The 24,484-nt window shown below is 43.4% G+C and overlaps 1 long non-coding RNA gene across 1 annotated transcript; it reads left to right on the top strand.

Moving 5' to 3' along the window:
• The first annotated feature begins 5,185 nt into the window (after positions 1–5,185).
• On the top strand, positions 5,186–22,457 carry LOC130540846 (uncharacterized). The gene is made up of 6 exons (XR_008954849.1): positions 5,186–5,413; positions 5,571–5,675; positions 14,669–14,773; positions 21,097–21,176; positions 21,719–21,780; positions 22,304–22,457. It is a non-coding gene; the product is annotated as an uncharacterized LOC130540846 (long non-coding RNA).
• Positions 22,458–24,484: the final 2,027 nt, after the last annotated feature.

Raw genomic sequence — 24,484 nt, 5'->3', positions numbered from 1 at the left:
ACACAGCGGGTCCACCATCTGTAGGGGAGTGGGGACACCTGGAGTGAATGGGTAGATGTAGGACAGGCCAAGAAAGTTTGGGGTTCCTTGGTTCATCAAGGGGGCTGCTCTTGGGGAGAGCAGGTGAACTCCCCCAAGTAAGAATTATTTTCAATAAAAATCTTTTCCTGGCAAATAATTCGAAAATATCCCCTAGGTTGACCTGGAGCTGTTAATGTGCTTTCCTTCTCTCCACCCCAGGTATTAAGGGATTCACACACATAACCGTTCAATATTAAATGGGAGGCAGTGTCCTGGCCACGGATATTACAGCTGGGGGATCTCTACCTCGTGGGTGGGCACAGCCAGTTTGAGGGGTGCCAACTGTCCCTCCTTCAAGGAGGTGTTCCTGGTCTGCTTTAAGGAGGTCACTGAGCCAGAGCCCCAAATACTCTCCAATTAATCAGGCCAAGATCACGGTGCTTATTAAACATCTAAGAATGAGCCATGGAGGCAGCTTTTGAATCTTTCTTCTGGAAATTTTGTATTGAAAATTCACGAGGCTTCAACGGAGCCTGTGTACCAGGAGGCGGTCACTGCTAGGAAAATCTGTCCTTAAAGTGATCCTTTCTGGGAGTTACTTTCTGCTCTGCAGTCTTCTCTGCAGAGAAACTGAGCACAGAGTCCCTGGAGGAATTGCAGAGAACTCAAGAGACTTGGCAGTGGTGCCAGAGCCACGTGCCATGGCGGTGGGTGACCGGGAAGCGCACCCTCCCCAGCCGGGTTACCTGTTGCTGTACATGTGATGTCCTCTGTACCAGACTAACTTCAAAGCCTCTGAGGACAGTGGGATGCTGATGCCCCAGAAAGAATGTGCAGAAGACAGCTACCTCACAGGGATATGGAAACGTTCGGCTCCTGGAACCAGGTGCCATCGTCTTCCTTGTCACACACTGAGATGAACACGATCACTTTACAGTATAGGTTGTTTTTCCTTTGGATTGGACGTTCTAGCGTGCTCCTGTGTTCTCCTGGCTGCTGCGGCTTTGTAGGTCATCAATCGGGGTGCTGACTGGCAGGAATGACTGATGATGCTGCATGCCCTCTCCTGCCCCACGGTTTTCCAAATCACAACTCATCTTCTTATTGGCATAAATGTACCTCCTGTTTATTTAAGTAGAATGTAAACAGGGAGAAAGGCTATGACCCACGCTAATATTCCTCCTAGGTGTGAGCACACTAGTTTATATATCTGCCCTTTGTCTCTTGCTAAAGTCTCTCATTTTCAATCATATTCTTTACTTAAAATGTCTACTTTTCAGTGTGAGGTATCACAAAAAAGACACATTTAATCGTTGTGTAGTAGGAAACCCTCTTGCAGGAATAAAATAGGATGGAGAGGAGTTGCCAACATAGGCCACAGTTCCCAAGCTGACCCTTATTTTTATTGAACTAAAGTTGCATATAAATCTTTTATAACACATAAATCCTTGCTGCCTTGGCACCGCTATGTGCTTTTTTGTTGTTGTTGAGACAGGCTCTCGCTCTGTCACCCAGACTGGAGTGCAGTGGCATGATCTTGGCTCACTGCAATCTCTGTCCCCTCCCACCTCAGCCTCCCAAGTAGCTGGGACTACAGGTCCCTGCCACCAGGCCCGGCTAATTTTTGTATTTTTAGTAGACACAGGGTTTCGCCATATTGCCCAGGCTGGTCTCAAGCTACTGAGCTCAAGGGATCCTCCCACCTCGGCCTCTCTCAAACTACTGAGCTCAAGGGGTTCTCCCACCTCCGCCTACCAGAGTGCTGGGATTCTGGGCATGAGCCATCACGCCTGGCCCTGCTGGGTACCTTTTGTTTCCTACATTACTTGTCTTTCCTGTTGTTTATTCTAGTTATTCAAAGTTTGTTTTATTGATGATTTCATAAAATATTATTTTGGTGCTGATTATCTGAAAGTTATGTCTGTGGGTTTTTATTGAATTAAATTGTTTTTCTCCTTATTAATTTTCTTCTAATTTATTTGGGTTTATTGTGCTGTTCTTTCTCCTGGATTCTTGAGCGGAAAGCTTTTAATTTATTTTTAATGCATCTTTGAATCTAATTAATGCATTTAAGAATACTCATGGTTCTCAAAGTGTCTTTTGCCTCCTTCATCTCACAGGATTCAAGAGGTGCTCTTATTTATTATTCAGTTACACAGGTTTGCAATTTCTACTTCTATTTCATTTTTAATTAAAAGTTATGTAAATGTTTGTTTTTTGTTTTCTAATTTTATTGCTTTGTGAAAATAAATGTGGTTTTAATGGTGTTAACTTCTTGAAATTTATGATTGCCTTTGTGGTTGAGAATAATTTATTTTAAAAATTACATGTGTGTTCGAAAGCAAAGCATATGCCCTCCTGAATAAATGCAGTCCTGGGGATTGTGAATTTGAAGCCTTTACATTGGTAATGGTTTAGATCTGTCTCTTTCTGAGAGAAGTTTAGAGCTACCACTATGTAGAATTAGGAGTTCTACATTTTGAAGCTATATATATTTTTTAAAAAATTTTTGTCACACATACCTGTAAACAATTTATGATTAAAATTTTCATATTTTTGGAAATCATCGACATGGACACACACATTTATTCCTTCCGGTTACTCATTCCTGCTTGTTTTGCTCACCATGACGTTTCCAGGGTTAATCTGGCTGGAGCCCACTGTCATTCTGGGACTTCTTTGGGGGTAAATGCTCCCCTGGAGATTTCTGAGATAGCAGGCCACGATGAATTCAGAGCACCCGCCCCAGGCCAGCCTGTGATTGCGGTGGTCGTTCCTGACTGGTCCCCGCCCCGGTCTGTGCCCTTTGGGTAGGTCCCTGGCCTGGAGCCTCAGCATGCCCTGGCTGCTTCCCCTGGAGGTCGCAGGCGTCCTGAGGAAGGGGGCGGGGCTACAGGCTCTTGCCAATCTGGTCCCTGTTTTCTTTTCCAGCCTCTGCACTTTCAGAAATGATTTTCCCCACTCACTTAAAATATACTTTTTAACTTTTCTATTGTTTTTCATTGATTTCAGCATGATGGCGTTTCAGGATATATGTTCAACGTACAGTTAAAAAAGGAAACCAATAAACCCATTTTTGTTTACTAAAAAGATGTACTCAAAACATTGTAGGAAACACAATAACATGAAGATACTAAAATCACAAACAACTCAACACCAAAAAAGAATCCCTCGTATCACATAGATACTTTATCTCCTACGCTTTGTAAAAATCCCCGCTGCATATACAGATTTTTAGGCAAAAACCGTAGAACTACACTGTTCCTTTACTTTTGATCTTATTGTTAACACTCAGTACTCTTTGATGGCCACGTCCTTACCCACTTCTGACTCCCTTCTTGATCTGCTATGTCCGGAGTTGGTTCCTTCCGGCAGGTTCGTGGTCTCGCTAACTTGAAGAATGGAGCTACAGAACTTCGCAGTGAGTGTTACACCTCTTAAAAATGGCCCAAATCCAAAGAGACAGCAGCAGCAAAATTTACTGTGAAGAGCAAAAGAACAACAACGCCACAGAGTCAACGGGGACTCCACCGGGTTGCCGCTGCTGTCTGCGGGTGGCCAGCTTTTATTCCCTTATTTGTCCCCACCCTTGTCCTGCTGATTGGTCCATTTTACAGAGTGCTGATTGGCCCATTTTACAGCACACTGATTGATCCATTTTACAAACTCTAGCTAGCTACAGAGTGCTGATTGGTGCATTTTACAAACCTCTAGCTAGCCACAGAGTGCTGATTGGTGCGTTTTATAATCCTAGCTACAGAGTGCTGATTGGTGCATTTTACAATCCTCTTGTAAGACAGAAAAGTTCTCCAAGTCCCCACCCGACCTAAAAGTCCAGCTGGCTTCACCTCTCACTGCCTCCCCCACCCCCAACCCCCAACTGCCTGCTCTATGGTGGCATGAGCCACCATGCCCAGCCAACTTTAGTGTTTCTTGTGACAGAGAAATCTAGCTTAACTTTTCTCCTTGGAATTAACCAATTGGCTGAGCATCATTTATTGCATGACTCTTCCTTTCCCCACCAGCCAAAATTATTACTTATATAACTCCCTGGATACAGTGGGGTCAGTATCTGCCCTTTTATGCAGTTTTACTGGGTGCCAATCTATTTCTGTGCTGGAATAATACTTTTGTAATTGTACCTTCGTGATAAACTTTATGTGCACTGATGCAAGTTCTGTATCATTTTTCTCTTTCAAAGTTTTATTTTCTATTGTCTCATAAACTTTAGAATAATTTTGAAATGAAAGTTGAAAACAATCCATATAATACTGTAGTTTTTTAGGGGTGTTTGTTTGTTTGTTTGTTTGTTTAGATGGAGTCTCGCTCTATCACCCAGGCTGGAGTACAGTAGTGCCATCTCGGCTCAATAAAACCTCTGCCTTCCCAGGTTCACGTGATTCTCGGTCCTCACCCTCCCATGTAGCTGGGATTACAGGTGCACACTACCATACCTGGCTAATTTTTATGTTTTTAGTAGAGACGGGGTTTCCCCATGTTGGAGGCCAGGCTGGTCTCCAACTCTTGGCCTCAAATGATCCGCCTGTCTTGACCTCCCAAAGTGCTAGGATTACAGGCATGAGCCACCGCGCCTGGCCTATTATAGATACTTTAAACTCAGTTGGCTATTTGTCTTAATCTTATCCATGAGGAAAAAAAAATTGATATTTAAAAAGTTATAGATAAACCCCATCGATATTCTTCTTTATAGCTTCTGGCTTTGATGATGTGTCAGTGTTTAAACTTTGGCTGCTTGTGAAAATAATATTAAAATATTCACCTAAATTAGCTTGTATTATTTTACTTTTATAATTTTTTAAAAATTAAAATGTATTTTATCTGGAGCTTATCTGTTGCAAGGAATGAGTTAAATATTTTGTTTTAAAAATTGTTTTAATAAAATAATGATTTGAAGCCTAACCTATCTTTTCCTCACTGATTGCAAAGCTCCCTTTACCATATGGTAGATTCCGGTGTATCCTGAGCTGGACTCTGCACTCTCTGGTGCCTTTCCCAGCACTTTTCTCCATGCTGTGTGGTTACTATTATTGTCTTTTGAAACTTCAAAACCTATCCGAATGTAGGCCACTAGGTCAGGGCGTCATGGAAACCCTTGTGTGCAGGGAGCAGCGGACAGATGATTCCCCAGTCCCGGAACACTCTCGGCCCTCTTCAGCCACTCCCTCCCCAACCCACACACCATCAACCCCCAGACCCTCTCGCTGTGGCTTAGAGGTGTCTCTGACAACGTGGCACACTGGGAAGGCCTTCTTTCCTGCTACCAATACAAATGCATTCTGAATTTGATATTTCATTAAATGTAAAAATACAGCCAATTTGAAACGAGCAAATGGAAATTCCCAGGAGCCAAAAACAGAAAGAAAAATCAGAGGTAGGTAGAAACCCACGCTGCTGTGGGGTGGCCTGCGGAGGTTTTGCAGGAGTGTGCAGTGAATGTTTAATAGCAGATCTCCAGGGAGGAACAGCTCTGATTTGTAGTGTTTGCCAATTTCCACGGTATAATTACTTCCATCTTGGTTGTTTTCCAGCTACCGCAGTGCTGTCCCTGCAGACAGAATTTGGGAGAGGTACTCATAGTCACCTCCTGTGAGCCTATGCAAGCCAGCTCCTGCACAACCCTGGTTTTACTCCAGGTAAAGGCCCGCCCAGGTGTTTGAATATGGACTCCTCACATACTTCTGCAGACTCCAGCTTTGGGTTGACCCATCGGGGAGAGGGAGCTTAGCATGAACCCTTGTATAAAAATGAAAATCTCTTTCATTGGAAGAGAAGATCACTGACTGGGCTAGTCTCCCAAGACCTAGGAAAGAGCTGGGCTGTCAGAGGGTGTGCTAGGGAATGAACTGTGCTTGTTGATATCCACATCCAAGGCTGATGGCCGGAGGAGGCAGTTAAGAGCAAAAGGCAATGGACCAAACTACATCAAAGATGGGATTATAACAAAACTTTAAAAGTTTGTTTACAATGCAGAAAATTCATTCTTCTGGAAACAGACTTGAAAAAAATAAAATATTTACTCTACCTTTCTTGTTCAGAACCATGCCTTAGGGTAGGTAAATATTTGATTATGAAAGGTTCTTTGTGTGGAATAAATCTAAATAATAATTGCTGAAGAAATGATATGATTAAGATATGGCCATCTTTGGTCAGGCATGGTGGCTCACGCCTGTAATCCCAGCACTTTAGGAGGCTGAGGCAGGTGGATCACAAGTTCAGGAGTTCAAGACCAGCCTGGCCTACATGGTAAAACCCTGTCTCTACTAAAAATACAAAATTTAGCCGGGCATGATGGTGGACACCTGTAATCCCAGCCACTTGGGAGGCTGAGGCAGGAGAATCACTTGAAACTGGAAGATGGATGCTGCAGTGAGCTGAGATCACGCCACTGCACTCCAGTCTGGGCGAAAGAGCAAAACTCCATCTCAAAATAAATAAATAAATAAAAGATATGCTCATCTTCTTATTAAATAAGGTAATGGATCTAGTCATCATTTAAGTCTTCCAAAACTTTAGCGAAAGTGAGACTTTTAATGACAGTCTTGTAAAATCAGGTGTCTGGTGGGGAGGCATACCCAGCATAGTTTCAACAAGCAATTTATGCCCTAGCACACAGGTCCCTCCCCAGGTTTCTCATAGGCTGACTACTATGAGGTCACAATCTTCCTGGATGTCATCTATTGATTGTTGGGTAGAGGCTTTAGGTGTTTCTTTAGGGCTGTCTTGCTGCATTTTGTTGCAACCCACAAGGCATTGCAATCTTAGTTAGCTCAGGGGCTCTTCAAGTGTTTGACTTATGACCTAAGTAGCTGGGCAGGCTGGTAAGAACAGACAAAATGAGCTATCTTGCAGATTAGTAAAGTTTTATCTTAGACTAAACCTCTTTGGTTTGGATGAGGGCAACTAAGGTGCAGGAGAAGGGGAAGAAGGGGAAGGCTGACAAGCAGGCATCTGCTATCCAAGCAGCGGCCTAGTATATCCTCTTTCTTCTGTAGTTTGCTGACCTAAGCCCATTCAAGGCACTTTGTCTTGGAAATGGACCACTGTATACATTATTTCCTTCGGGTGGGAGACATGGAAGAGGCAGAAGATTTGAAATAGCCCTTGTCTTAGTGTCATTGGCGGAAGTGAGTGGGGTTTGCAGGAGTGTTAAGCCTGTTAGTCATTGTAAATTCATTGTGAACACAGTTAGCCTTATTAGGTGGTTTTCTTCAGAATCGCCAGGCTGCTCCCAAGCCAGTTCCTGGCAAGGAAATACTTGGTTTTCTTGGGGTGGCAGTCTGCTTTTTAAAATGCAGGCTTTATTATTTATTTATTTATTTATTTATTTATTTATTTATTTGAGGCGGAGTCACCCTGTTGCCCAGGCTGGAGTGCAGTGGTTCGATCTCAGCTCACTGCAACCTCCACCTCCTGGATTCAAGCAATTCTCCTGCCTCGGCCTTCCGAGTAGCTGGGACTACAAGCACGTGCACCATGCCTGGCTAATTTTTGTATATTTTAGTAGAGATGGTGTTTCACCATGTTGGCCAGGCTGGTCTGGAGCTCCTGACCTCAGGTGATCCACTGGCCTTGGCCTTACAGGCTTTATTATTATTCAGGTATGGTGAGGCTGCAGATCTGGTGATGGTTGTCACTGACAAGATAGTTTGTGATTTGTGGTTCCCAAGGGGAGGAGCATGACATGCTGCATGCTGGTGGGGGCCAGACAAAGAAGCACTGGGGCAGCCAGGAGTCAGATGGCAAGTGGGGACTGTGGATGGAAACCTTTACTGCACTTTTAGTGAGAAAGAACAGGCAAGGCAGGGTCAGCAGGTTTAGGATTGAGTTGTGAGAACAATCTCTGTGGGCTCTGGGGCCTAGAGAATCTCCCTTGTTGTCTGGTACCCAGCCCTGGGGTGATGTGGGAAGGGGGATGGTGGCCCAGTGTGAGAGTCCAGTCATGACTGGACGTGGTCGGGGGTGTTGGCTGGGATTGGCTTGTTCGTATTTGAAAAGCATACCCACGGGCAGGTTGTTTACCCTGTCTTGGAATTAGCTAGCCCTGGGAGGGGCAGTCCCTGCAGGGTCAGCAGGGCCCCAGATGTCGAAGCGTCAGAGTACAGAAATCAAAGATGTTTGGTGCAGTGTGTGTGTCTGCTGGTGTGACAGGAAGACAGACCAGCAGCAAGGGAGGTAAGGCTAGCAGAGATATGTGATGGAGGTGGTGAATCATGGAATCTAAGCTTGCTCACTGGGAAGGTGAAGAAAGTACAGGGATTAGAAAAACTGAGTTCCTGTTGGGTTTGTGGGCAACAGGCTGACCCAGGAATGCCCAGAGAAGGGAGGCTACAGCCATTTGGGATGCTCACACTTATTCAAGGTGGGATGGTTTTGCGTAACGCTCCAGGTGACTGTGAAGGGAAGTGGTTCCTAGACGGGAAGGAAATGATAGGCCGTACGTGGGAAACAAGACTTGCCAGGATCCTGGAAGGCCATGACGCGGCCATGCCCCTTCCAGGCAGGTGGCCTGTCTCAGCCACATTGCTTGCTGTGCCTTCTGTGTGGGAGCAGGGAGAGCCTTCACACAGGAGAAACAGAGCCATGCTTATTTTCACCAAATGCCACGGCACCGAAAGAAAGGGTGGAATATAAACTCCATGAGATTTTTTTTTATCTTTGAACTTCCAATGCTCATTATAAAGACAGAAGCTGATAGGTGCTCATTATAAAGACAGAAGCTATTAGTAGTTTGAAATAATACATCAAATAAGGAGAGAAATAATCATACATGTACTTTTACTAATAAAAAAAGAGACTGACAGCCCACCCCAGTTAAGGATTGATGACATAAGGCATGTGAGTGAACATGGAGACACACAAATCAACCCACAATCAGAAGGTGGCAGAGGCAATGGGAGTGGTAACTTAGGTTGAAAGAAATGGCATTTTAGAAACGGCAATGCAAATCTGCCTTTGATAAATACGAATAAATCGCGGAGTGGGCATGAGAATGGATAGAATGGTAGCATAGAAAGAGATGGAAAAGAGATCCCATGTACATGCTGGGGAATATCAATCACCCTTGGAACCTTCCATGAGCCTAAAATAGAACAGGAATCCAAGTGTCTCAATGTGGGAGAAACGTGACTGTGGTCATTTCCACGTCAGCCTGGCTGCGGAAGCAGGACCCCGGGTGACCACGGGCTCGTCAGCACAGGATCTCACCACCTGGTCTGCCAAGGCCTGGGGTCCTTTCCAAGCAATAAAATTATAGGTGTGAAATGCACTTAAGCTATTTTCTCCAAAACATATCACAGAAGATCACAAGAGGACGCAAAAGATGACTTCCTCCCATTGAAATGGCTAAAACAAAAGTGATAAAAATAAATTTGTGGTTAAAAATATCTGAGAATTGGTAGGGCAACAGGGTATCATTACTCAGAATCTGGCCTGCAATTAAAGACTTCCAAAAATGGCAGATCGCCTCCTTCTTCACCAATTTCACATTTACCCCCACCAGTTCTACTTGCAGAAGGCAAGACTTCCGAAGAGGCTTCCTTACAGCCACGGGATTCCCACATTAGAGTGTGGCTCTCACCCCAATACTTTCACTATTCTGGGTTCTTACCGTGTCTATTTCTAAGTTCGTTTGTTTTGATGGATCACGGAGGAAATTGTTTTCCTGTGTTGACGTTAACCATGCTTCACGCTTCCCTGCTAGCCATCCTCAGGTGTATTACTACTGTTGTTGTTGTTATTAACTTCAAAAGGGAAATCTCCTTAAGAGCCTCTACAATGGCTGGAAACAATTGCAAACAATTTTTCTTTTCCCTTTTCTTTTTCTTTCTTTTTTTTTTTTTTTGGAGATGGAGTCTCGCTCTGTCGCCCAGGCTGGAGCTTGCAGTGACGTGATCTCGGCTCACTGCAAGCTCCGCCTCCCAGGTTCATGCTATTCTCCTGCTTCAGCCTCCTGAGCAGCTGGGACTACAGGCTTCCGCCAGCACGCCCAGCTAATTTTTTGTATTTTTAGTAGAGACGGGGTTTCACCGTGTTAGCCAGGATGGTCTCGATCTCCTGACCTCATGATCCGCCCTTCTCGGCCTCCCAAAGTGCTGGGATTACAGGCGTGAGCCACCGCCCCCAGCCTTTTTTTTTTTTTTTTTTTTTTTTCTGAGATCGAGTCTCACTGCATCACCCAGGCTGATGTACAGTGGTGCAATCGCAGCTTACTGCAGCCTGGGCCTCCTGGGCACAAGATATCCTCCCACCTTAGCCTCCCAAGTAGCTGGGACTACGGGTGTGCACCACCATGCCTGGCTAATTTTGTTGTTGTATTATTTTATAGACACAGGGGTTCCTCATGTTGCCCGAGCTGGTCTCCAACTCCTGACCTCAAGTGATCCTCCTGCCTCGGCCTCCCAAAGTGCTGGGATTACAGGTGTGAACTACCATGCCTGGCCTCAGAGAATAATTTCACATTTTAAACTTTAAGTACTGGGTGTTGGCTGTGCAGAACCTGTTCTTTTTGGTTTGCCTTTTAGATGCCATCCTTACACATGTCTCTTCTATCTGGTCTACCTAAAAGAGAATGCAGAGAGAAGATGGAAATTCAAATCTAGGAGGATGTAGATTTCTTAAGAATAAGATATAAAATTTTTACCATTTAGGATTTTCTTGCACGTAGTAGTTAATCGGTTAGCATTTCTTGGGTGAATAAAATCACACCATGTAATTAATGTTAGGACTTTAAGGCAAATGCCAAAGAGGAGAAATATACACTCATTAAATATCAAGTTACCTGAGCAGAAGCTCAGCTGTCTGTCTGCTGGCATGACACATAAAGAGCAAGGTTCAGACTGCCAGCATTTACCATGCAGACAGCTTTTTTTTCTTCTTCTTCTTCTTCTTCTTTTTCTTTCTTTTTTTTTTTTTTTTTTGAGGCGGAGACTTGCTCTGTCACCCAGGCTGGAGCAGCATGATCTCGGCTTGGCTCACTGCAACCTCCACCTCCACTTTCCTTCTTGCATGGCTATTTCACAGCAGAAATGAGATGCTTGGAAACTTCTGCAACTGCGCCTCATAGTTTCTAAATGGTAAATGGCTTCCCTGCCTGCTTCCAACCCTGTTGGGAGGGCCTTTCAGGTCTCAGGGCTGGAGGCACAGGAGTCTGAGGCCCATTTCCTAAGGAGCAAGTTGCTATTGCCAGTCGGAGCACCTGCACCACCCTCTGTGCTCTTGGTAGTGTCATCTCTGCTGTCGCCTGGATGTGCTGGGTCCAGTGTCCGGCTGTGGGCGCTGGGATCATCAGCCTGTGTGATGCATCTCCTCATCTGTCATGACAGGCTGATAACAGCTGTCTTGAGGGGATGTTCTAAGAGTACAAACAAGGTGGTAAGTTGCATGATCCACTGAGCATCATGCCTCTGCCTCGCAGGCTCAAACAGTCTTCTCAACTCAGCTTCCCAAGTAGCTGGTACCACAGGCGTCCGCCACCACACCAGGCTAATTTTTTTAACTATTTTTAAAATTGTGCTAAAGTACACGTGATACAAAATGTACTATCTTTACCACTTTTAAGGGTGCAGCATAGTGGCATTAGGTACATTAACTTAGTTGTGTGACCACCACCACCATCCATCTCCAGAGCTCTTTTTGTCTTGCAAAACTGAAACTCTGTACCCATTAAACACAAGTCCTCATTTCCCCCTCCCCAAGCTCTTGGAAACCATCATTCAACTGTCTCTATGAATTTGACTACTCTTGCTGCCTCCTCTAAATCCAATCATAAAGTATTTGTCCGTTTGTGACTAGTTGATTTCATGTAGCATAATGTTCTCAAGGTTCATCTGTGTTGTAACATGTGTCTGAATCTCCTTCTTTTTTAAGGTAGAATGACATTTCTTGGTATGGATAGGCTACATTTTGTTTATGCATTCATTCCTCAGTGGGTATTGGGGTTGTTTCCACTGTTTAGTCATCTTTTAGCTATCGTGAATGATGCGCCTGGGGACATGGTGTACAGATATTTGTGTGAGTTCCTGCTTTCACTTGTTTTGGATATTTCCCCAAAGTGGGATTGCTGGATCGCATGGTAATTCTATGTCCAGCTTTTTGAGGAATCTCCATGCTATTTCCACAGTGGCTGCATCATTTTTCATTCCCACCAGCAATGCACAAGGGTGCCAATTTTTCTACATATTTGCCAATATTTGTTATTTTATGTTTTTTTTTTTTTTTTTTGCTGTTGTTTGTTTGTAGTAGTCATTTTAATGGGTGTGAAATGGGACCTCATGGTGATTTTGATTTGCATTGCATTCGTGATAAGTGACGTTGAGTGCATTTTTATGTACTTATTGGCCAACTGTATATCTTCTTTGGATACATGTCTATTCATGTCTGAAACTTTCATGTGTTCAACGAGTCTATTATTATTATCATTGGAGAGTTTTCACAGTGAGGCAAAAATAAGATAGATTTTTAGTTAGAATTGAAGTCAAGGTCACAGTGACACTTAGGCTGAAAACTTTAGGCAAGTTTTATGTCTCCCCCGGCTTATTGCACCACACATCCAACAGGACTTGTGAAGCAGCTGGTCCTTCACTTAGCAGAGCTTCGTGTGCACTGCCACTGGTAGAAGCCTTATAACCATAACAAGTGCGGCCTCCAATACTAATGGCAGAGTCAGTGGACACGCTGAAAGGAAGCTCAGCAAAGTTGCAAATGTGTTCCGATTTAAATATTTTACGGGAAGCTGATGGAAGGACGGAGTAGCCTGGCATTTGCCATTGGTTCTCTGATTTTGGAGACGGGAAAACTTCCTGCTGGCAAAGAAAATTTGCAATGATGATCCTGGATTTGAATGGAGGCTGAATTCAGGAGATTTACCAGAACGAGAAGACGTAATCTTGAGTCTGGTTTCACCAGGTTTGTTATAAGAGGCTACAGCCAGATTCGTGTGGGCAGAAACTCCTAACTCCTTAAAAAACTGCGACACTGGCCACACGCAGTGGCTCATGCCTGTAATCCCAACACTTTGAGAGGCCGAGGTGGGTGGATCGCCTGAGGTCGGGAGTTTGAGACCAGCCTGACCAACGTGGAGAAACCCCGTGGGAGGCGGAGCTTGCAGTGAGCCGAGATCGCGCCACTGCACTCCTGCCTGGGCAACAGAGCGAGACTCCGACTCAAAAAAAAAAAAAAGAAAAAGAAAAAGAAAAAAAGAAAAGAAAAAAGGAAAAAAGAAAAAAAAGAAAAGAAATACAAAATTAGCCAGGCATGGTGGTGCATGCCTGTAATACCAGCTACTTGGCAGGCTTAGACAGGAGAATCGCTTGAACCCAGGAGTCGGAGGTTGCAGTGAGCTGAGATTGCGCTACTGCACTCCAGCCTGGGCAGCAAGAACGAAACTCTGTCTCAAAAATAAAAAGACTGTGATGTTAATATCTTGAATATTTGTCCAGAAGGCTTTTTAAAATTTTATTTATTTATTTGAGACGGAGTCTCGCTCTGTCGCCCAGGCTGGAGTGCAGTGGCGCAATCTCGGCTCACTGCAAGCTCCGCTTCCCAAGTTCACGCCATTCTCCTGCCTCAGCCTCCCGAGTAGCTGGGACTACAGGCGCCCACCACCACGCCCGGCTAATTTTTGTATTTTTAGTAGAGACGGGGTTTCACCGTGTTCGCCAGGATGGTCTCGATCTCCTGACCTCGTGATCCGCCCACCTCGGCCTCCCAAAGTGCTAGGATTACAGGCATGAGCCACCACGCCCGGCCCAGAAGACTTTTATAGATCTTTGCAAAGCATATGTTTGTACCTTATTTTTATCTTTTTGGTTTTTTTGAGACAGAGCCTTGCTCTGTCACCCAGACTGGAGTGCAGTGGTGCGATCTTGGCTCACTGCAACCTCCACCTCCCAGGTTCAAGCGATTCTCCTGCCTCAGCTTCCTGAGTAGCTGAGACTACAGGCACCGGCCACCACGAATGAATAATTTTTGTATTTTTAGTAGAGGCGAGGTTTCACCATGTTGGCCAGGCTGGTCTGGGACTCCTGACCTCAAGTGACACACCCATCTCGGCCTCTGAAAGTGCTGGAATATCTTTATCATTTTTTTTTGTAATCAATTCAGTATTTGAATAGGGATAAAATTGATTTCTGGGACTAGACTTCTCATGTATGCTATTAGCCCCTCCGCAGATAAGATCCACCTTAAAATGTCCAGACTTCCAGCTCTCTCCAGCAACAAATCAAGGTGTCAGCCAGCAGCTCGGGCCTGCCTTGAGAGTCACTGTGGGGATTAAGTGAGATGAACACCGCAGTATGGAACCAGAGGACTCCCCGTGACAACTCCGACTCAGGGAGCCCTGGTGTGGCTCGCAGAGGAGACAGGCAGTGCCCCAAGTCATGTGTCGTTGAGAAGCCTTTTCCACTTCTGGTCCCTCGTGTCCACTTAACATCCCCCTACATTAAAACACTCGGATGCATCATCGCCTGAGTAGCCTACTTAATAATAATTTGTTAATATCCTTCACAGTGTCAGGAGAAGGTTGTCTGGAGAAGTTTTATTGTATTTTAAGTTTTATATCGTTTTAGTTTAGTTCACTTCTTTTGTATCAAATACCTTAAACAAGAGTGCTTATATCTTTTTCCCCCAGCCTTCTGCAGAATTCCACATTAAACAGGATGAAGAATAGGTTGTTAGCAGACTGAGGTACTTGGGGCAACATTTCGTACACAACAGGAGGGAGAAACGACTCCAGGTGAGGAGTCTAGCCAAGTTCTCTGGCTGGGGTGTGTGCCAGTCACACAGGAGCGGCATTGCTGCCCTCTTCACTGTATGCAGGCCACTGTGCTGGCACAGCCATGCTTCCCCCTGTTAGACACAATGGTGATTCTTAGGGTTGACATTGTGGCTGTATAGTTGCTGAGTTCATCTTTGTGTCTGATGGACCGAGTAATGCTGCCCCATGGAGGAGAACCATGGGTTTAATCTCTAAACCACCACCTCCACGTTGTTTTTAGAAAAACAATCAGATTTTGGTGAAATTGATGTTTGCAAGTGTGAGTGAGCCCCATGTGCTGAAGCTTCAGGAACCCCTGAGATGGCACGAGTTCTGCCGCACTGGGCAATGGATGGTCTTGAAGCACACAAGACACTAGAAGACATGAGGGCAATTGCTACACGCCAAGCCTGGTGCCAAGCACGTTGTGCAGGTTGTTTCGTTAATTCCGGGCCTGGCCTTTGAGATCTGTGGAGGATACCATGAACTGGCTGGCTCTGCATCCTGCTTGCAGGCACTGGCAAGCTGGAACCTGCTTTTCTACGCCACACTGCAGAGGGCCCTGAATGTGATCTATGATTGCAACAAGCAGCCCTGATGCAGATCCGGAGGGCAGGGATGACGTGGGGGCTGCCATTCTGGTTGACCTGTTGGTAAGCATGGCCTTATGGATCTATCACCAACAGCACCCAGTCACTTGGGGAGGCCGAGTGGCAGGGCTGGGGCATCCATCAGGGTTTGATTTTGCTTATGTGGACCGGCAGGTGCAGCACAGCTGCATTTTAGTGCAGGGCTTCCTGATCCTGCAGCACAGCTAACACCGTTCTTCCCAAAGGCAGCAGCTCCCCCAAGGGGTTGTTTCCCCAGTTCTGGGCATCAGTCCCAGAGGCGAAGACGGGAGCCATCCACTCTGGCTCTGCCAACAATTCTGTGAGCACCCAGTTCTCTGTATGAAATTCCTTTCTGCTTTAGATAATTAAAATAACTTTTCTTCCCCTGCAACTGAACTGAGTGATAAGCATGGGAATTATTATTTTGATTCATAAATGAGGCAACTGGGGCTCAGTAAGGTTAAGAGCAAATGATGACTAAGAGTCAGAGGAAGGGCAGGGTGCGGTGGCTCACGCCTGTAATCCCAGCGCTTTGGGAGGCCAAGGCGGGCAGATCACGAGGTCAGGAGGTAGAGACAATCCTGGCTAACGTGGTGAAACCCTGTCTCTACTAAAAACACAAAAAATTAGGAAGCAGAACAGGAGCACCATACTGGTTGGGAGAGAAGTTTTGATGTACATTTAATATGAGTTCCAGAGGTGAAAATAAAAAGAGAGGATGATAATGTTTGAAGAAGTGGGAGTTACCCTTCTTCCAGAATTCATTAAAGATATTGTTCCTTATTCAGAAAGTACTAGTACTGAGAAGGACTCATTTGTAAACTAAAACGCACCAAGATATCAATCACCAAAGACAAAGAACCGAACCTAAAGCAGGTTACTTTAAAATAGAAGAAACAATTAGACTCACAGCAGGCTTCTCAACTTGAACTGTAGAGCTGGGATCAGCAAACTACAACCCATGGTCTGGATGGCTGCCTGTGCAAATACAGTTTTATTGGCACAGATACGCCCACTTATGCACATGTCTTTATGGCCGCCTCCACTCTTCAATAGCATTGTTGAGTACCTGTGATGGAAACCACATGGTCTGCATGTGGTTGATTCTTAAACAAGCTCTCTGTTTCAGAAAATGTTTGCTGACCCCTGGTATGGAGAACAGAATTCAGTGAAATAATATATTTAAAACACTGAGAGAAAATTGCTGACACCTAGAATTCTATACATACTTGAACTTTTTTTTTTCAGAGGAGGAGGTAAAATAAAAATATTTCAAAAAACAAAATTTTAGAAAGTTTACCTTCCTTTTTTTTTTTTTTTTTTTTTTTTTGGAAATAAGGGTTAAACTATTTACTTCAGTGGAGGAAATAAAACCCAAATCAAAGGCAGGTACTACAACAAGAAGGGGGCAAAATTTGCTAAATTTATAGGTAAATCTGAAAAAAAGACATTTGTCTTAAAGAATATTAGTAATGATAAAAATGGCCAATATTGAGGTCATAAATAAAGATGAAACAAAAATGCTAGGTGACAATAACACGTAAGCTTGTGAGGGTAAGTGGCGATCAGAGCTTGGAATTCAAAACCACTTTTTTATTTTATTGGGAGGAGGGTGGAGACAATGGCTAACTTTATACTTTGTTATATGAACTGTGTGCATGTTTCCATTTTAAGAGTAGCCTCTAACACAATAAAAATAGAATTGTGTATTGGAGAGGTAAGGCTGAGTGACAGTCAAATCCGCAATCTCTAGCCTCCATGTGCACTTTATTCATTATTCACATAAATTCCACTGTAGATTGGGCAATTCCCCAAGGCAGCTGCCCTGCCTGCTGTGCCCCAGCCAATCCTGGGGGCTTTGATGGATTGCGCACACATGCCATGTTGACATGGCTTCCCCACTCTACACCAAGAGGGAGGGCCAGGCATGGGAGCTCACAGCCACTCTTCTACCTTAGCCTGAGAAATGGCATCCAATGGATAACTTCCCTGCAGGGACTCACAGTGCAGTCTAGGGGTACATGGAAAACGTTTGGTGAAAATTTCCATCACTGTTGCAACCCATTTTTATGGCTGCCAAATACCCCTTTGTTCCCATATATATCCCAAGGAAGATAGCTCACAAGTCCTCCTGAGTTTTCATGTTCAGTTCAGAGTTCAAGATCTCTTGACCCTATAAATTCCACTATAGGAGGATTGTTAGTCCTTTAGGTGCTGAATCAGCTCAACTTCCTTGACTGTTTGGAAACTGTGGATCTTCCAACTCAACACACATTGTCCAATTCACACACAGAGTGGAGAATTCACACTGGCCAGAAGTAGTCACCTGGCCTTACCCAACAACAAAAGGGCTGAGAAGTGCAGGGAAGCACCAGAAAATGAACAACTTCAAATCAATGAAGAGAACAGGAATGAAAAAATAATCTACTTAATCTCTGGGAAGGTGTGTGGTTGATTAGAAATGATGACAATTTTTTGACCATTGGGACATGGCAGTCAAATTCTGGGATGAACTTAGAAACTTGTTTGACCCATAAATTGCCGTGGAAGTGAAGCTATGTGACTTACGAGGCTAGGTTTCTAACAGCCTGCAACTTCTGCCTCGGTCTTTGGAAACACTTTCTCCTGGAGCCCTGAGTCATCATCTAAGATATCTAACTACCCTAAGTCCAAGCTGGCCGCATGGAGAAGCCACGTGGAGAGCAAACACAGGATGTCCCACCCCTCCAAGCTCTGACTTCAGGCATGTACCCGGAGCAATCTCAGACTCCCCAAACTAGCCCAGCCACTAGCAAACATCACCAGGTGAACCCAGTCTACCTCTCACGGAACAGAAGATTCACCCAGCTGGTCCTTGACCCGTTTCCTGAACCACAGAGTTATTCACTATAATGAAATGGTTGATGTAAGGCACTAAATGTTGCAATAGTTGGTTATGCAGCAGTAGACAGCCATGGTAACCGTCTACAGACAGCCACAGAAAAGAATAACACGGACACAAAGGCAGAGGCTGGGAAACCTTGACCCGGTGCCCGCACATCTGCAAATGACAGGAAATTTTCCCAAATGAAAGTTTAAGTCCATTTTTAGTCTGTGCTGATATAAATAAGATGATCTTAACATACTTTGAAAAAATATGTACAAACATAAACATATGTTTTTTAAAAAGGAGCCCTCAAACAAGGAAGATATGATCCAAAGAGACAACTATTGGCTTTAAAATATTAGTTAGTCAGCCTTGGCTAGACAGCTGCTGCTGCTCCTGAGAGCTAAGTCCCACTGTGTGAGGTTACCAGTTAGAAATGGGATTTTAAATCAAATGTTGGGCAGTTTGTCTGTGAACACCAAAATGGCATGATATTCCTGACCACCATCATCATTTAGCAAATGGCAAGACCTTCATAAGCACATGCTAAAAGCCACCAGAGCTTACGATGGCAATGTCTTATCTTGCCACAAAAGGCACTGCATTTTTTCTCAAGGAGTCAACCCCACGCTGAGCCCTGGCAATCCCTGATAGACTGTTATGCAGGTCCTCACTGGGGATCAATAAGCCATAAGGCACTCAACGTCATGAGTGTTCAATAACAATGATAATTAAGAAAACTGAAATAAGGGGCCCGAGGAGATCCATCTGAAACTGATTAAAAAATATATATATCCCTCATAGCCAGGCACGGTGGCTCAAGCCTGTAATCCCAGCACTTTGGGAGACCAAGGTGAGGGGATCACTTGAGGCCAGGAATTCAAGACCAGCCTGGCCATCATGGTGAAACCCCGTCTCTATTAAAAATATAAAAATTAGCCAGGCATGGTGGTAGGCACCTGTAGTCTCAGCTACTTATGAAGCTGTGGCAGGCAGATCACTTGAGCACATGAGTTTGAGACCAGCCTGGGCAACATGGTAAAACCCGTTTCTACCAAAACAAACAAACCCAGAAAATTAGCTAGGTGTGGTGGCACGAGCCTGTAGTCCCAGCAACTTTAGAGGCTGAGGTGGGAGGATGGCTTGAGCCGGGGAGGGCAAGGCTGCAGTGAATGAGATTGTGCCACTACTACATTCCAGCCTGGGTGACAGAGTCAGCCCCTATCGGAAAACAAACAAACAAACAAATCCCCTCTTAATGACATCCTGCAAAGGACTGAGAGAGAAGGACAGTGTGAGAGAGAAGAGATCATTAAGGCTTGTCACCAGATGCCATTTCAATGACAATGCACAGCCCTCATGGGCAAATACCTGTATTTAAAAAAAAAAAAAAAACAGGTTGATTTATTTCTATGGAAAATAGCAATCATTGCTTTTAGCAAACATTGTTTAAAACCAAGACTGTCTTCTTTGAAAATATGGAAAGAACATTTTTCTTTAACATGTACAATGTTGCAAACCCCTCCTGAGTTCACCAATTTATGTAAATAATGTTAATGTAACTCACTTTGTTCGTTTGTTCTAGAGAAGGTATGGCATTTTTTTTTCTTTTTTTACTTTAAAATTAACATCCAAATACAGCAGCGGGGGATATATACCAAATGCATCGTTAGAGTTTATTTTACACACTACAGCATGGACTGTTGCCTGAGTTTATCGTAAACAAGAAAACTGTGATACGAATTTAGTGCTAATCACATGTTTGAGAAGATTTGAGAGACAGAACAACCTACAAAGCTCTCAAATAATTTTTGTTATAAGTTCAGGATCTGATTTTTCACTTTGATTTTGTTTACTGTGTTTTGGAGATCCAAATATTTCCCCTAAGACAAACAAAAGCACAATCAATATCATATTAGCCCTCAAATCCAAAAATTTAAATTTCAAGGGTCTTTGGTAGAGAGTGGGAGAAGCAGGCATGCAAAAGACACAAAAATCGGAATGAATGTTTTCAGATATCCAGATTTCTTTTTTTTTTTTTTTTTTGAGATGAAACCTCACTCTGTTTCCCAGGCTAGAGTGCAGTGGCGTGATCTTGGCTCACTGCAACCTCCACCTCCTGGGTTCAGGTGATTCTCGTGTCTCAGCCTCCCGATTAGTTGGGATTACAGGTGCCCACCATCACACCTGGCTAATTTTTGTATTTTTTAGTAGAGATGGGTTTCACCACATTGGCCAGAATGTGGACTGTGGTGTGTAGTGCTTCCTGACCACACGGACTCCATATCCATCAGCACATCAGAAAGCTGTGTGCTATTTCTTTGTTGCAAGTCACTAAGGCATTCTGAAACCCAGTCTATTGATCTTCAAAATAAGATTAATATGCTTGGCAAAAGTGTGTGAATCATAGTCAGACCAAATAATTATTTGGTTCTACATGTATTAAAATGAATTTTTGAAGTTACTGAATTAATTGTTTTCATTGAATAGTCAATTAAGTGAAAAGGTTTTATTAATCCCTCTGGAAGATGATTATAGAAAACATCTCTAGGATCAAGCTAATGTTCTTTGTATAATTCCAGATAGGAAGTTCTTTACATGGCTCTGAAATTAGGACTAGACCTTTTTGCAAACTGCAAAACCCAAAAAAAGTCGAGTGGACTGTTTACACTGGAGTCTTTCCAAGGAGAGTGAACTCAGTGTTATTTTCAATTGCTTTGCTCATCATTTAGCTCAAACTGTCCAAGTGAATCTAATTGCAAGGCTTATAGCTTTTTAGTCAAATCCAAAATCTCTATATGAATAACCCCAAATCATCATTTCAGGTTGTCTTGTGGTAGAGGAGATTTTGCCTTGCAATTTTACATACTTATGCTACGTGGAAGGCTGGGTGGCGTGACTTCAGGTAAGGCGACGAAGGAGCTCTCTTTTCTTGCAATTTATTGTCATTTACAAAATTCAACTCTGAACTTTTCCCTCCCTCCCTCCCTCCCTCCCCTTCCTTCCTTCCTTCCTTCCTTCCTTCCTTCCCTCCTTCCTTCCCTGTATTTCACTCAAATGCATAATGTGGTTTCTGCTTAGATTTCTGGAACATTAGGGCTGGGAGAGACTTTGGGACCATGTAGTTTAACCCACTTCTCATTTTATAGACAAGACATTTCACCAAGATTATGTTGTGAAATCACAGTCTTGTTCTTTTCTCTTTTATACCTCTTCCTAACCTATATCCTATCGTGTTAAAAATGAGACCAAGAATGTGACGTGGTGGTTTGAAACAAGACTATAATATTTCTGTTTCTCTAAGTCTGAAGTTTTAGTAGCTTTGGCCTTCAGTGATTATGTTATTTTCATATGTACACTATATCCTAGGTTCATTATCAAATATCTATTGCTCTTTCTTCAAGTAATATATATTTGATATGTTTTCCACTTCAAATTACATTTTAGAAAAATGTTTTCTCAGGAAAGAGACAGAGAGAGAGAGAGAGAAAGAGAGAACCCACCTACCTGTAAGTCTTGAATAGTCATGGGGTTCATGTAACCTATACAAAAATAAAGACTTCTAACCCCTTATCTCCCACAAAAAACCCTCCACAGTGTTTAATGTCAGTGAGATACAGTAAAAATGAAATCAATGCATGTAATATGTTTGGTATTCAGCGTGTCAAGATTTATGTGAGCTTATTTCGTGTCTAGCACGGTATCAGTATAGGGATTACTATCCTAAAATCTAAGAGTCTAGAGGGTGGGAGGGTGATAGACAGAAACACCATGCTATCCCGTGGTGGGTGGTAGGGGATTAGAATGCATTGGAATCCACAGGGGATCAGAATAAAGTTAATAAAGAAGGACAGAGCAACTTACTCTGAAGGTGTAGAGCCAGTTTTGCTGTGAAAGAGACATTTAAGTTAGTTTTGTAAGAAAAAATAGGAAAGGGGGAAGAACATTTCAGAGGGTAGGGAGATTGTGGTCCTGAAAGGGCATGGAATATCAAGAAATCTACGTTCCTCACATATCTCTTTTCTTGCCTAGGTTTTGCAAAAGTCTCATGAATCATCCCTTCCTGTGGTCCTGCTCCCTGAGATCCTTTCACCGCTCACAGTGGGCTACTTCTAAGAGCGTGCCTGGCACAGGGTCACTGAGAGCATAGTCTTAATAAAACAATGATGGATGCTTGTCTCTCTCACTGGGTGCCATGCACTTTGATCAGAAGCTTTAAGAATGTTTTCCTCCACTGTCTAGTCACAGCCGTATTAAATTACACAAGGCATGGGAAGAGGCATAATCTGTTGATGATAAATCAGAATTAATGAGAGTTTAACAAGCCTGCTAAATACTAAGTCAATGTAAAAAATCAATTGTAAGCCCATCTATCAGAAAAACACTATTAGCAAGCAAAATTTACATTTTCACTGCTTAACATAGCATCCCAAATATCAAGTACCTAGCAACAAATCTAACGAAAGATATGCAAGACTTACAGAGAAAACAGCAACAGCAACAACTTTGTTTAGATACATTAGCGAAGATCTCATTACATGGAGACATACACTATGCTCATGGACTATACACTATGCATATACACTATGCTCATGGACTGGAAGACTCCATATGGAAGATGCCAATTCACATCTCAGAATCTCAGCAGGTGTTGCAAAGAACCTGAAAATTTGTTTTAAAAATTCATGTCAAAATGCAAAGGTCCTACAATTGCCAAAGAAAAATAGGGAGGGAGGACCACCTGATATCAGCAGTGATTATAAAACAATAACAAATGTGATACCTTGCCTTAAGTCTGGGGATAGACAAATAGACGAGGGGCGCAGGTTGGAGAATCCAGAAACTGACCCATGAATACATTGACACTTGATATATGACAGAAATGGCCCCCAAAGCCATGGATGTCGGGGCATATAGTATCCATACAGAAAAAATATGAACTATCTTCAATAAGAGACATAACACTATAAAAGAAAATCATTTTAAGAAAAAATTGTACACCTGAATGTGAAAAACTAAGCTATAAAGCTTTTAGAAGACAATACAGGAGAACCTCTTTTTCCACCTTCATTATGTGGAGACCCATCTTAATAAAACACAAAAGGCATTAAACATAAAATAAATTTGACTACATTAAAATTAAGAATTTTTGTTAATTAAAAAAACACCTTTAAGAGAGTGAAAAGGCAAGGCATAAAGAGAGAGACAGATTGAGACTTTGCAACAAAGGACTGACATTTGAAACATCTAGAGAACATCTACACATCAATAAGAAAAAGACTCCTTGGAAACCAATGGGCCAAAGACTTCGGAGATATACTCCACAAATGAAGAAACTCAAAGGGCCAATAAACAGAAGAAAGGGGGCTCTGATATTTGCAGCAAGAAAAGAAATGCAAATTAAAACCACAGTAGGGCACCATTACATATACAAGCTCATTGGCAAAAACTTAAGTCTGGAAATACCAAGCGTGGGTGAGAAAGTGGAGCAGTTGGAACTCTCTACAAAGCTTCTGAGAGTGCAAACCAGCACTGCTGCTCTGGAAGGCAGCTCAGCATCATCTGCCAAGGTTGAGGGTGTGTATCCCCTATGGCACAGCAGTTCCTCCGTGACGTGTGTACTCACAGACACTTCCATATATATACACCAGCATAACGTGTGCAAGAATCTTCGGTGGCATGTTTGACATAACCCCAATCCAGAACCCAAGTATTTACTGCAAGTAAAAACACATAAATAAATTGTGGCATATTCATGGGATACAATATTACACATCAATGGACATGAATAAAATTCTTTCATTCTAAACAGAATAACAAGGTTGAATTTCCATATTTAGGGAGGGAAACAAGGCAAAAAATAGCAAGCACTTCCATCCCTGCAGATCATATGTAGTTCCCAAACAGGCAGAATGATGGGATGATGTGTGCGAGGATACATATGTGAACCCCGAAAACCTGAGACAGGTCTCAGTTAATTCAGAAAGTTTATTTTGCCAAGGTAGGGGACACACCGGTGACATAGCCTCATGAGGTCCTGACGACATATGCCCGAGGTGGTCAGAGCACAGTTTGATTTTATACAGTTTAGGGAAACATGAGACATCAATCAACATATGTAAGATGAGCATTGGTTCAGTCGGAAAAGCCGGGACAACGTGAAGCAAAGGCGGGAAGGCTTGGGGCGGGGCGGGGCTTCCAGGTCATAGGTAA

This window comes from Pan paniscus, chromosome 16, assembly GCF_029289425.2.
Source record: "Pan paniscus chromosome 16, NHGRI_mPanPan1-v2.0_pri, whole genome shotgun sequence".
Lineage (NCBI taxonomy): Eukaryota > Metazoa > Chordata > Mammalia > Primates > Hominidae > Pan > Pan paniscus.
The sequence above is the reverse complement of the archived record's forward strand: the minus strand, read 5'-3'. Positions and strand labels throughout refer to the sequence as shown.